Source organism: Brienomyrus brachyistius, chromosome 2, assembly GCF_023856365.1.
Source record: "Brienomyrus brachyistius isolate T26 chromosome 2, BBRACH_0.4, whole genome shotgun sequence".
In the NCBI taxonomy this organism is placed as follows: Eukaryota; Metazoa; Chordata; class Actinopteri; order Osteoglossiformes; family Mormyridae; genus Brienomyrus; species Brienomyrus brachyistius.
Genome location: NC_064534.1, coordinates 39,861,511 through 39,874,845, shown reverse-complemented (window position 1 = coordinate 39,874,845; position 13,335 = coordinate 39,861,511). Strand labels below are relative to the sequence as shown.

Below are 13,335 nucleotides of genomic sequence, written 5' to 3'. Positions count from 1 at the left end.
TCTAAAAATTCACCAGACCACTTCTACCACCAGCAAAGAAGTTTCCATCCCTAATTCCTCTGTGATTCCCACTAACCTAAACATTAAGCTGGCATTGAAGGGTGTGAATTACCCCGGCCAACCTGTTCTTTTAAATACAGCTTTTAGCAAGTTTTGAAAGGAGAAGAGCAGAACTTGCTATGCCAATAATATCGAGTCTTCTGTGGCGAAGTGGTTTTTGCATAGAAAACAAAGCGGTCAGTTGAAGAGGAATAATATCAGTACTTTGTTTAAAACTGTGTGTAAAAAGCTGTCTCTTTATCATTAACAATAAGTTGTAAAATGTGAATGGGGAGTGACAGTCTTCAAGTTTGTGAGAAGATCGCGCCCTGGTGGAATAAAGGCACGAACAGCTTACAGCACCTAGAATTACCAGGAAGTATTTAGAGTAAAACGGTTTCTAAAAGCTGGCTTTAAGAATGAGAGAAAAAAATATATATATATATAAAATAGTAAAATGGAAGGGGAGTGATAGATTTAAATTAATCGTGAAGTGGAGGGCCCCCTGTATAAAGTAAAAGTGAGAAAAGCTTACAGCACCTGGTATTCCCAGGTGGTCTCCCATCCAAGTACTAAGCATACCCTACCCTGCTTAGCTTCCGAGATCAGACGAGATCGGCCGTGTTCAGGGTGGTATGGCCGTAAGCGAGAGATGCTACCAAAAACAGCCCTTTTGCATTACACGCCTCTATACATGCCAGTTGGTCCCATTGGATCCTACTAATGTTCTTTTTTTTTTTTATCTGACTCACACTGCAGCACCACCATCCAATCGGCAGCGCCGGACCCACACCAAACATTCACCAAACTACTCAGCCGGCAGCCTACCACAATTATTCCATTCTTTCCGCATCCGCACACTTCCTTCTCTTTAACTCCTTTTCACTACCGCACAGGTTAATCGCCGCACGTCCCCCGCCGGCAAACATTACTCCTTTGCCTACTGCATGCAGGCTTCTCTTAACGACCCTCTGTTATCAACTCCGCTAACAGCCACAAAATCTCCGCCGCACGAAGCCCACTGGTAGCTGCTGAATCACATGCTTCCCCAAAACGTCGCGCTGTCAGAACACTGGGAGCTACACACACCAACAAGTCCATACTGCAGGCTGCAGCTAGAACAATTTTCTACATTCAAACATCGACGGCCTCTTCTCTCTAAAAATTCACCAGACCGCTTCTACCACCAGCAAAGAAGTTTCCATCCCTAATTCCTCTGTGATTCCCACTAACCTAAACATTAAGCTGGCATTGAAGGGTGTGAATTACCCCGGCCAATCTGTTCTTTTAAATACAGCTTTTAGCAAGTTTTGAAAGGAGAAGAGCAGAACTTGCTATGCCAATAATATCGAGTCTTCTGTGGCGAAGTGGTTTTTGCATAGAAAACAAAGCGGTCAGTTGAAGAGGAATAATATCAGTACTTTGTTTAAAACTGTGTGTAAAAAGCTGTCTCTTTATCATTAACAATAAGTTGTAAAACGTGAATGGGGAGTGACAGTCTTCAAGTTTGTGAGAAGATCGCGCCCTGGTGGAATAAAGGCACGAAGAGCTTACAGCACCTAGAATTACCAGGAAGTATTTAGAGTAAAACGGTGTGTAAAAGCTGCCTTTATGAAAGAGAGAAAATAAAAATATATATATAAAATAGTAAAATGGAAGGGGAGTGATAGATTTAAATTAATCGTGAAGTGGAGCGCCCCATGTATAAAGTAAAAGTGAGAAAAGCTTACAGCACCTGGTATTCCCAGGTGGTCTCCCATCCAAGTACTAACCAGACTCTACCCTGCTTAGCTTCCGAGATCAGACGAGATCAGGCGTGTTCAGGGTGGGATGGCCATAAGCGAGAGATGCTACCAAAAACAGCCCTTTTGCATTACACGCCTCTATACATGCCAGTTGGTCCCATTGGATCCTACTCCTGGTTTTTTTTTTTTTTTTATCTGACTCACACTGCAGCCCCACCATCCAATCGGCAGCGCCGGACCCACACCAAACATTCACCAAACTACTCAGCCGGCAGCCTACCACAATTATTCCATTCTTTCCGCATCCGCACACTTCCTTCTTTTTAACTCCTTTTCACTACCGCACAGGTTAATCGCCGCACGTCCCCCGCCAGCAAACATTACTCCTTTGCCTACTGCATGCAGGCTTCTCTTAACGACCCTCTGTTATCAACTCTGCTAACAGCCACAAAATCTCCGCCGCACGAAGCCCACTGGTAGCTGCTGAATCACATGCTTCCCCAAAACGTTGCGCTGTCAGAACACTGGGAGCTACACCACCAACAAGTCCATACTGCAGGCTGCAGCCAGAACAATTTTCTACATTCAAACATCGATGGCCTCTTCTCTCTAAAAATTCACCAGACCGCTTCTACCACCAGCAAAGAAGTTTCCATCCCTAATTCCTCTGTGATTCCCACTAACCTAAACATTAAGCTGGCATTGAAGGGTGTGAATTACCCCGGCCAATCTGTTCTTTTAAATACAGCTTTTAGCAAGTTTTGAAAGGAGAAGAGCAGAACTTGCTATGCCAATAATATCGAGTCTTCTGTGGCGAAGTGGTTTTTGCATAGAAAACAAAGCGGTCAGTTGAAGAGGAATAATATCAGTACTTTGTTTAAAACTGTGTGTAAAAAGCTGTCTCTTTATCATTAACAATAAGTTGTAAAACGTGAATGGGGAGTGACAGTCTTCAAGTTTGTGAGAAGATCGCGCCCTGGTGGAAGAAAGGCACGAACAGCTTACAGCACCTAGAATTACCAGGCAGTATTTAGAGTTAAACGGTGTGCAAAAGCTGCCTTTATGAATGAGCGAAAAAAAATATATATATAAAATAGTAAAACGTAAGGGGAGTGATAGATTTAAATTAATCGTGAAGTGGAGTGCCCCCTGTATAAAGTAAAAGTGAGAAAAGCTTACAGCACCTGGTATTCCCAGGAGGTCTCCTATCCAAGTACTAACCAGACTCTACCCTGATTGGCTTCCGAGATCCGATGAGATCGGGCGTGTTCAGGCTGGCATGGCCATAAGCGAGAGACGCTACCAAAAACAGCCCTTTTGCATTACACGCCTCTATACATGCCAGTTGGTCCCATTGGATCCTACTAATGTTTTTTTTTTTTTATCTGACTCACACTGCAGCCCCACCATCCAATCGGCAGCGCCGGACCCACACCAAACATTCACCAAACTACTCAGCCAGCAGCCTACCACAATTATTCCATTCTTTCCGCATCCGCACACTTCCTTCTCTTTAACTCCATTTCACTACCTCACAGGTTAATCGCTGCACGTCCCCCGCCGGCAAACATTACTCCTTTGCCTACCTCTTGCAGGATTCTCTTAACAACCCTCTGTTATCAACTCCGCTAACAGCCACAAAATCTCTGCCGCACGAAGCCCACTGGTAGCTGTTGAATCACATGCTTCTCCAAAACGTCGCGCTGTCAGAGCACTGGGAGCTACACACACCAACAAGTCCATACTGCAGGCTGCAGCCAGAACAATTTTCTACATTCAAACATCGACAGCCTCTTCTCTCTAAAAATTCACCAGACCGCTTCTACCACCAGCAAAGAAGTTTCCATCCCTAATTCTTCTGTGATTCCCACTAACCTAAACATTAAGCTGGCATTGAAGTGTGTAAATTACCCCGGCCAACCTGCTCTTTTAAATACAGCTTTTAGCAAGTTTTGAAAAGAGGAGAAGAGCAGATAATATGCCAATAATATCGAATATTCTGTGGCGAAGTGGTTTTTGCATAGAAAACAAAGCGGTGAGTTGAAGAGGAATTATATTAGTACTTTGTTTAAAACTGTGTGTAAAAAGCTATCTCTTTATTATTAACAATAAGTTGTAAAACGTGAATGGGGAGTGACAGTCTTCAAGTTTGTGAGAAGATCGCGCCCTGGTGGAATAAAGGCACGAACAGCTCACAGCACCTAGAATTACCAGGCAGTATTTAGAGTAAAACGGTGTGTAAAGGCTGCCTTTATGAATGAGAGAAAAAAAAATATATATAAAATAGTAAAATGGAAGGGGAGTGATAGATTTAAATTAATCGTGAAGTGGAGCGCCCCTTGTATAAAGTAAAAGTGAGAAAAGCTTACAGCACGTGGTATTCCCAGGCAGTCTCCCATCCAAGTACTAACCAGACCCTACCCCAGTTAGCTTCCGAGATCAGGCGTGTTCAGGGTGGTATGGCCATAAGCGAGAGACACTACCAAAAACAGCCCTTTTGCATTACACGCCTCTATACATGCCAGTTAGTCCCATTGGATCTTACTCCTGTTTTTTTTTTTTTTATCTGACTCACACTGCAGCACCACCATCCAATCGGCAGCGCCGCACCCACACCAAACATTCACCAAACTACTCAGCCGGCAGCCTACCACAATTATTCCATTCTTTCCGCATCCGCACACTTCCTTCTTTTTAACTCCTTTTCACTACCGCACAGGTTAATCGCCGCACGTCCCCCGCCGGCAAACATTACTCATTTGCCTACCGCATGCAGGCTTCTCTTAAAGACCCTCTGTTATCAACTCCGCTAACAGTCACAAAATCTCCGCCGCACGAAGCCCACTGGTAGCTGCTGAATCACATGCTTCCCCAAAACGTCGCGCTGTCAGAACACTGGGAGCTATACACGCCAACAAGTCCATACTGCAGGCTGCAGCCAGAACAATTTTCTACATTCAAACATCGACGGCCTCTTCTCTCTAAAAATTCACCAGACCGCTTCTACCACCAGCAAAGAAGTTTCCATCCCTAATTCTTCTGTGATTCCCACTAACCTAAACATTAATCTGGCATTGAAGGGTGTGAATTACCCCGGCCAACCTGCTCTTTTAAATACAGCTTTTAGCAAGTTTTGAAAGGAGGAGAAGAGCAGATAATATGCCAATAATATCGAGTCTTCTGTGGCGAAGTGGTTTTTGCATAGAAAACAAAGTGGTGAGTTGAAGAGGAATTATATCAGTACTTTGTTTAAAACTGTGTGTAAAAAGCTGTCTCTTTATCATTAACAATAAGTTGTAAAACGTGAATGGGGAGTGACAGTCTTCAAGTTTGTGAGAAGATCGCGCCCTGGTGGAATAAAGGCACGAACAGCTTACAGCACCTAGAATTACCAGGCAGTATTTAGAGTTAAACGGTGTGCAAAAGCTGCCTTTATGAATGAGCGAAAAAAAATATATATATAAAATAGTAAAACGTAAGGGGAGTGATAGATTTAAATTAATCGTGAAGTGGAGTGCCCCCTGTATAAAGTAAAAGTGAGAAAAGCTTACAGCACCTGGTATTCCCAGGAGGTCTCCTATCCAAGTACTAACCAGACTCTACCCTGATTGGCTTCCGAGATCCGATGAGATCGGGCGTGTTCAGGCTGGCATGGCCATAAGCGAGAGACGCTACCAAAAACAGCCCTTTTGCATTACACGCCTCTATACATGCCAGTTGGTCCCATTGGATCCTACTAATGTTTTTTTTTTTTTATCTGACTCACACTGCAGCCCCACCATCCAATCGGCAGCGCCGGACCCACACCAAACATTCACCAAACTACTCAGCCAGCAGCCTACCACAATTATTCCATTCTTTCCGCATCCGCACACTTCCTTCTCTTTAACTCCATTTCACTACCTCACAGGTTAATCGCTGCACGTCCCCCGCCGGCAAACATTACTCCTTTGCCTACCTCTTGCAGGATTCTCTTAACAACCCTCTGTTATCAACTCCGCTAACAGCCACAAAATCTCTGCCGCACGAAGCCCACTGGTAGCTGTTGAATCACATGCTTCTCCAAAACGTCGCGCTGTCAGAGCACTGGGAGCTACACACACCAACAAGTCCATACTGCAGGCTGCAGCCAGAACAATTTTCTACATTCAAACATCGACAGCCTCTTCTCTCTAAAAATTCACCAGACCGCTTCTACCACCAGCAAAGAAGTTTCCATCCCTAATTCTTCTGTGATTCCCACTAACCTAAACATTAAGCTGGCATTGAAGTGTGTAAATTACCCCGGCCAACCTGCTCTTTTAAATACAGCTTTTAGCAAGTTTTGAAAAGAGGAGAAGAGCAGATAATATGCCAATAATATCGAATATTCTGTGGCGAAGTGGTTTTTGCATAGAAAACAAAGCGGTGAGTTGAAGAGGAATTATATTAGTACTTTGTTTAAAACTGTGTGTAAAAAGCTATCTCTTTATTATTAACAATAAGTTGTAAAACGTGAATGGGGAGTGACAGTCTTCAAGTTTGTGAGAAGATCGCGCCCTGGTGGAATAAAGGCACGAACAGCTCACAGCACCTAGAATTACCAGGCAGTATTTAGAGTAAAACGGTGTGTAAAGGCTGCCTTTATGAATGAGAGAAAAAAAAATATATATAAAATAGTAAAATGGAAGGGGAGTGATAGATTTAAATTAATCGTGAAGTGGAGCGCCCCTTGTATAAAGTAAAAGTGAGAAAAGCTTACAGCACGTGGTATTCCCAGGCAGTCTCCCATCCAAGTACTAACCAGACCCTACCCCAGTTAGCTTCCGAGATCAGGCGTGTTCAGGGTGGTATGGCCATAAGCGAGAGACACTACCAAAAACAGCCCTTTTGCATTACACGCCTCTATACATGCCAGTTAGTCCCATTGGATCTTACTCCTGTTTTTTTTTTTTTTATCTGACTCACACTGCAGCACCACCATCCAATCGGCAGCGCCGCACCCACACCAAACATTCACCAAACTACTCAGCCGGCAGCCTACCACAATTATTCCATTCTTTCCGCATCCGCACACTTCCTTCTTTTTAACTCCTTTTCACTACCGCACAGGTTAATCGCCGCACGTCCCCCGCCGGCAAACATTACTCATTTGCCTACCGCATGCAGGCTTCTCTTAAAGACCCTCTGTTATCAACTCCGCTAACAGTCACAAAATCTCCGCCGCACGAAGCCCACTGGTAGCTGCTGAATCACATGCTTCCCCAAAACGTCGCGCTGTCAGAACACTGGGAGCTATACACGCCAACAAGTCCATACTGCAGGCTGCAGCCAGAACAATTTTCTACATTCAAACATCGACGGCCTCTTCTCTCTAAAAATTCACCAGACCGCTTCTACCACCAGCAAAGAAGTTTCCATCCCTAATTCTTCTGTGATTCCCACTAACCTAAACATTAATCTGGCATTGAAGGGTGTGAATTACCCCGGCCAACCTGCTCTTTTAAATACAGCTTTTAGCAAGTTTTGAAAGGAGGAGAAGAGCAGATAATATGCCAATAATATCGAGTCTTCTGTGGCGAAGTGGTTTTTGCATAGAAAACAAAGTGGTGAGTTGAAGAGGAATTATATCAGTACTTTGTTTAAAACTGTGTGTAAAAAGCTGTCTCTTTATCATTAACAATAAGTTGTAAAACGTGAATGGGGAGTGACAGTCTTCAAGTTTGTGAGAAGATCGCGCCCTGGTGGAATAAAGGCACGAACAGCTTACAGCACCTAGAATTACCAGGAAGTATTTAGAGTAAAACGGTTTCTAAAAGCTGCCTTTATGAATGAGAGAAAAAAAAAATATATATATAAAATAGTAAAATGGAAGGGGAGTGATAGATTTAAATTAATCGTGAAGTGGAGCGCCCCCTGTATAAAGTAAAAATGAGAAAAGCTTACAGCACCTGGTATTCCCAGGTGGTCTCCCATCCAAGTACTAACCAGACCCTACCCTGCTTAGCTTCCGAGATCAGACAAGATCGGGCGTGTTCAGGGTGGTATGGCCGTAAGCGAGAGATGCTACCAAAAACAGCCCTTTTGCATTACACGCGTCTATACATGCCAGTTAGTCCCATTGGATCCAACTCCTGGTTTTTTATTTTTTTTATCTGACTCACACTGCAGCCCCACCATCCAATCGGCAGCGCCGGACCCACACCAAACATTCACCAAACTACTCAGCCGGCAGCCTACCACAATTATTCCATTCTTTCCGCATCCGCACACTTCCTACTTTTTAACTCCTTTTCACTACCGCACAGGTTAATCGCCGCACGTCCCCCGCCGGCAAACATTACTCCTTTGCCTACTGCATGCAGGCTTCTCTTAACGACCCTCTGTTATCAACTCCGCTAACAGCCACAAAATCTCCGCCGCACGAAGCCCACTGGTAGCTGCTGAATCACATGCTTCCCCAAAACGTCGCGCTGTCAGAACACTGGGAGCTACACACACCAATAAGTCCATACTGCAGGCTGCAGCCAGAACAATTTTCTACATTCAAACATCGACGGCCTCTTCTCTCTAAAAATTCACCAGACCGCTTCTACCACCAGCAAAGAAGTTTCCATCCCTAATTCCTCTGTGATTCCCACTAACCTAAACATTAAGCTGGCATTGAAGGGTGTGAATTACCCCGGCCAATCTGTTCTTTTAAATACAGCTTTTAGCAAGTTTTGAAAGGAGAAGAGCAGAACTTGCTATGCCAATAATATCGAGTCTTCTGTGGCAAAGTGGTTTTTGCATAGAAAACAAAGCGGTCAGTTGAAGAGGAATGATATCAGTACTTTGTTTAAAACTGTGTGTAAAAAGCTGTCTCTTTATCATTAACAATAAGTTGTAAAACGTGAATGGGGAGTGACAGTCTTCAAGTTTGTGAGAAGATCGCGCCCTGGTGGAATAAAGGCACGAACAGCTTACAGCACCTAGAATTACCAGGAAGTATTTAGAGTAAAACGGTTTCTAAAAGCTGCCTTTATGAATGAGAGAAAAAAAAAATATATATATAAAATAGTAAAATGGAAGGGGAGTGATAGATTTAAATTAATCGTGAAGTGGAGCGCCCCCTGTATAAAGTAAAAATGAGAAAAGCTTACAGCACCAGGTATTCCCAGGTGGTCTCCCATCCAAGTACTAACCAGACCCTACCCTGCTTAGCTTCCGAGATCAGATGAGATCGGGCGTGTTCAGGGTGGTATGGCCGTAAGCGAGAGATGCTACCAAAAACAGCCCTTTTGCATTACACGCGTCTATACATGCCAGTTAGTCCCATTGGATCCAACTCCTGGTTTTTTATTTTTTTTATCTGACTCACACTGCAGCCCCACCATCCAATCGGCAGCGCCGGACCCACACCAAACATTCACCAAACTACTCAGCCGGCAGCCTACCACAATTATTCCATTCTTTCCGCATCCGCACACTTCCTTCTTTTTAACTCCTTTTCACTACCGCACAGGTTAATCGCCGCACGTCCCCCGCCGGCAAACATTACTCCTTTGCCTACTGCATGCAGGCTTCTCTTAACGACCCTCTGTTATCAACTCCGCTAACAGCCACAAAATCTCCGCCGCACGAAGCCCACTGGTAGCTGCTGAATCACATGCTTCCCCAAAACGTCGCGCTGTCAGAACACTGGGAGCTACACACACCAATAAGTCCATACTGCAGGCTGCAGCCAGAACAATTTTCTACATTCAAACATCGACGGCCTCTTCTCTCTAAAAATTCACCAGACCGCTTCTACCACCAGCAAAGAAGTTTCCATCCCTAATTCCTCTGTGATTCCCACTAACCTAAACATTAAGCTGGCATTGAAGGGTGTGAATTACCCCGGCCAATCTGTTCTTTTAAATACAGCTTTTAGCAAGTTTTGAAAGGAGAAGAGCAGAACTTGCTATGCCAATAATATCGAGTCTTCTGTGGCAAAGTGGTTTTTGCATAGAAAACAAAGCGGTCAGTTGAAGAGGAATAATATCAGTACTTTGTTTAAAACTGTGTGTAAAAAGCTGTCTCTTTATCATTAACAATAAGTTGTAAAACGTGAATGGGGAGTGACAGTCTTCAAGTTTGTGAGAAGATCGCGCCCTGGTGGAATAAAGGCACGAACAGCTTACAGCACCTAGAATTACCAGGAAGTATTTAGAGTAAAACGGTTTCTAAAAGCTGGCTTTATGAAAGAGAGAAAAAAAAATATATATAAAATAGTAAAATGGAAGGGGAGTGCTAGATTTAAATTAATCGTGAAGTGGAGCGCCCCCTGTATAAAGTAAAAGTGAGAAAAGCTTACAGCACCTGGTATGCCCAGGAGGTCTCCCATCCAAGTACTAACCAGACCCTACCCTGCTTAGCTTCCGAGATCAGACGAGATCGGGCGTGTTCAGGGTGGTATGGCCGTAAGCGAGAGATGCTACCAAAAACAGCCCTTTTGCATTACACGCGTCTATACATGCCAGTTAGTCCCATTGGATCCTACTCCTGTTTTTTTTTTTTTTTATCTGACTCACACTGCAGCACCACCATCCAATCGGCAGCGCCGCACCCACACCAAACATTCACCAAACTACTCAGCCGGCAGCCTACCACAATTATTCCATTCTTTCCGCATCCGCACACTTCCTTCTTTTTAACTCCTTTTCACTACCGCACAGGTTAATCGCCGCACGTCCCCCGCCGGCAAACATTACTCCTTTGCCTACTGCATGCAGGCTTCTCTTAACGACCCTCTGTTATCAACTCCTCTAACAGCCACAAAATCTCCGCCGCACGAAGCCCACTGTTAGCTGCTGAATCACATGCTTCTCCAAAACGTCGCGCTGTCAGAACACTGGGAGCTACACACACCAACAAGTCCATACTGCAGGCTGCAGCCAGAACAATTTTCTACATTCAAACATCGACGGCCTCTTCTCTCTAAAAATTCACCAGACCGCTTCTACCACCAGCAAAGAAGTTTCCATCCCTAATTCCTCTGTGATTCCCACTAACCTAAACATTAAGCTGGCATTGAAGGGTGTGAATTACCCCGGCCAATCTGTTCTTTTAAATACAGCTTTTAGCAAGTTTTGAAAGGAGAAGAGCAGAACTTGCTATGCCAATAATATCGAGTCTTCTGTGGCAAAGTGGTTTTTGCATAGAAAACAAAGCGGTCAGTTGAAGAGGAATAATATCAGTACTTTGTTTAAAACTGTGTGTAAAAAGCTGTCTCTTTATCATTTACAATAAGTTGTAAAACGTGAATGGGGAGTGACAGTCTTCAAGTTTGTGAGAAGATCGCGCCCTGGTGGAATAAAGGCACGAACAGCTTACAGCACCTAGAATTACCAGGAAGTATTTAGAGTAAAACGGTTTCTAAAAGCTGGCTTTATGAAAGAGAGAAAAAAAATATATATATAAAATAGTAAAATGGAAGGGGAGTGCTAGATTTATATTAATCGTGAAGTGGAGCGCCCCCTGTATAAAGTAAAAGTGAGAAAAGCTTACAGCACCTGGTATGCCCAGGAGGTCTCCCATCCAAGTACTAACCAAACCCTACCTTGCTTAGCTTCCAAGATCAGACGAGATCGGGCGTGTTCAGGGTGGTATGGCCGTAAGCGAGAGATGCTACCAAAAACAGCCCTTTTGCATTACACGCCTCTATACATGCCAGTTGGTCCCATTGGATCCTACTAATGTTCTTTTTTTTTTTATCTGACTCACACTGCAGCCCCACCATCCAATCGGCAGCGCCGGACCCACACCAAACATTCACCAAACTACTCAGCCGGCAGCCTACCACAATTATTCCATTCTTTCCGCATCCGCACACTTCCTTCTTTTTAACTCCTTTTCACTACCGCACAGGTTAATCGCCGCACGTCCCCCGCCGGCAAACATTACTCCTTTGCCTACTGCATGCAGGCTTCTCTTAACGACCCTCTGTTATCAACTCCGCTAACAGCCACAAAATCTCCGCTGCACGAAGCCCACTGGTAGCTGCTGAATCACATGCTTCCCCAAAACGTCGCGCTGTCAGAACACTGGGAGCTACACACACCAACAAGTCCATACTGCAGGCTGCAGCCAGAACAATTTTCTACATTCAAACATCGACGGCCTCTTCTCTCTAAAAATTCACCAGACCGCTTCTACCACCAGCAAAGAAGTTTCCATCCCTAATTCCTCTGTGATTCCCACTAACCTAAACATTAAGCTGGCATTGAAGGGTGTGAATTACCCCGGCCAATCTGTTCTTTTAAATACAGCTTTTAGCAAGTTTTGAAAGGAGAAGAGCAGAACTTGCTATGCCAATAATATCGAGTCTTCTGTGGCAAAGTGGTTTTTGCATAGAAAACAAAGCGGTCAGTTGAAGAGGAATGATATCAGTACTTTGTTTAAAACTGTGTAAAAAGCTGTCTCTTTATCATTAACAATAAGTTGTAAAACGTGAATGGGGAGTGACAGTCTTCAAGTTTGTGAGAAGATCGCGCCCTGGTGGAATAAAGGCACGAACAGCTTACAGCACCTAGAATTACCAGGAAGTATTTAGAGTAAAACGGTTTCTAAAAGCTGCCTTTATGAATGAGAGAAAAAAAAAATATATATATAAAATAGTAAAATGGAAGGGGAGTGATAGATTTAAATTAATCGTGAAGTGGAGCGCCCCCTGTATAAAGTAAAAGTGAGAAAAGCTTACAGCACCTAGAATTACCAGGAAGTATTTAGAGTAAAACGGTTTCTAAAAGCTGGCTTTATGAAAGAGAGAAAAAAAATATATATATAAAATAGTAAAATGGAAGGGGAGTGCTAGATTTAAATTAATCGTGAAGTGGAGCGCCCCCTGTATAAAGTAAAAGTGAGAAAAGCTTACAGCACCTGGTATGCCCAGGAGGTCTCCCATCCAAGTACTAACCAGACCCTACCCTGCTTAGCTTCCGAGATCAGACGAGATCGGGCGTGTTCAGGGTGGTATGGCCGTAAGCGAGAGATGCTACCAAAAACAGCCCTTTTGCATTACACGCGTCTATACATGCCAGTTAGTCCCATTGGATCCAACTCCTGGTTTTTTATTTTTTTTATCTGACTCACACTGCAGCCCCACCATCCAATCGGCAGCGCCGGACCCACACCAAACATTCACCAAACTACTCAGCCGGCAGCCTACCACAATTATTCCATTCTTTCCGCATCCGCACACTTCCTTCTTTTTAACTCCTTTTCACTACCGCACAGGTTAATCGCCGCACGTCCCCCGCCGGCAAACATTACTCCTTTGCCTACTGCATGCAGGCTTCTCTTAACGACCCTCTGTTATCAACTCCGCTAACAGCCACAAAATCTCCGCCGCACGAAGCCCACTGGTAGCTGCTGAATCACATGCTTCTCCAAAACGTCGCGCTGTCAGAACACTGGGAGCTACACACACCAACAAGTCCATACTGCAGGCTGCAGCCAGAACAATTTTCTACATTCAAACATCGACGGCCTCTTCTCTCTAAAAATTCACCAGACCGCTTCTACCACCAGCAAAGAAGTTTCCATCCCTAAT

General features: G+C 44.2%; 7 non-coding genes and 4 pseudogenes across 7 annotated transcripts; all 11 read right to left on the bottom strand.

Annotated features, from left to right (window-relative positions):
* Positions 1-567: 567 nt before the first annotated feature.
* LOC125737285 (5S ribosomal RNA) lies at positions 568-686 on the bottom strand. The gene has a single exon (XR_007396551.1). It is a non-coding gene; the product is annotated as a 5S ribosomal RNA (ribosomal RNA).
* A 1,076-nt stretch (positions 687-1,762) lies between these two features.
* On the bottom strand, positions 1,763-1,881 carry LOC125737061 (5S ribosomal RNA). Its single transcript, XR_007396327.1, has one exon. It is a non-coding gene; the product is annotated as a 5S ribosomal RNA (ribosomal RNA).
* Positions 1,882-2,956: 1,075 nt separating this feature from the next.
* On the bottom strand, positions 2,957-3,075 carry LOC125731906 (5S ribosomal RNA; annotated as a pseudogene).
* A 1,071-nt stretch (positions 3,076-4,146) lies between these two features.
* LOC125732242 (5S ribosomal RNA) lies at positions 4,147-4,255 on the bottom strand (annotated as a pseudogene).
* Positions 4,256-5,328: 1,073 nt separating this feature from the next.
* On the bottom strand, positions 5,329-5,447 carry LOC125731904 (5S ribosomal RNA; annotated as a pseudogene).
* A 1,071-nt stretch (positions 5,448-6,518) lies between these two features.
* LOC125732241 (5S ribosomal RNA) lies at positions 6,519-6,627 on the bottom strand (annotated as a pseudogene).
* Positions 6,628-7,702: 1,075 nt separating this feature from the next.
* LOC125733733 (5S ribosomal RNA) lies at positions 7,703-7,821 on the bottom strand. The gene has a single exon (XR_007393070.1). It is a non-coding gene; the product is annotated as a 5S ribosomal RNA (ribosomal RNA).
* Positions 7,822-8,898: 1,077 nt separating this feature from the next.
* On the bottom strand, positions 8,899-9,017 carry LOC125733857 (5S ribosomal RNA). The gene has a single exon (XR_007393191.1). It is a non-coding gene; the product is annotated as a 5S ribosomal RNA (ribosomal RNA).
* Positions 9,018-10,091: 1,074 nt separating this feature from the next.
* LOC125733836 (5S ribosomal RNA) lies at positions 10,092-10,210 on the bottom strand. Its single transcript, XR_007393171.1, has one exon. It is a non-coding gene; the product is annotated as a 5S ribosomal RNA (ribosomal RNA).
* A 1,074-nt stretch (positions 10,211-11,284) lies between these two features.
* Positions 11,285-11,403, bottom strand: LOC125729025 (5S ribosomal RNA). Its single transcript, XR_007389557.1, has one exon. It is a non-coding gene; the product is annotated as a 5S ribosomal RNA (ribosomal RNA).
* A 1,247-nt stretch (positions 11,404-12,650) lies between these two features.
* On the bottom strand, positions 12,651-12,769 carry LOC125733835 (5S ribosomal RNA). The gene has a single exon (XR_007393170.1). It is a non-coding gene; the product is annotated as a 5S ribosomal RNA (ribosomal RNA).
* Positions 12,770-13,335: the final 566 nt, after the last annotated feature.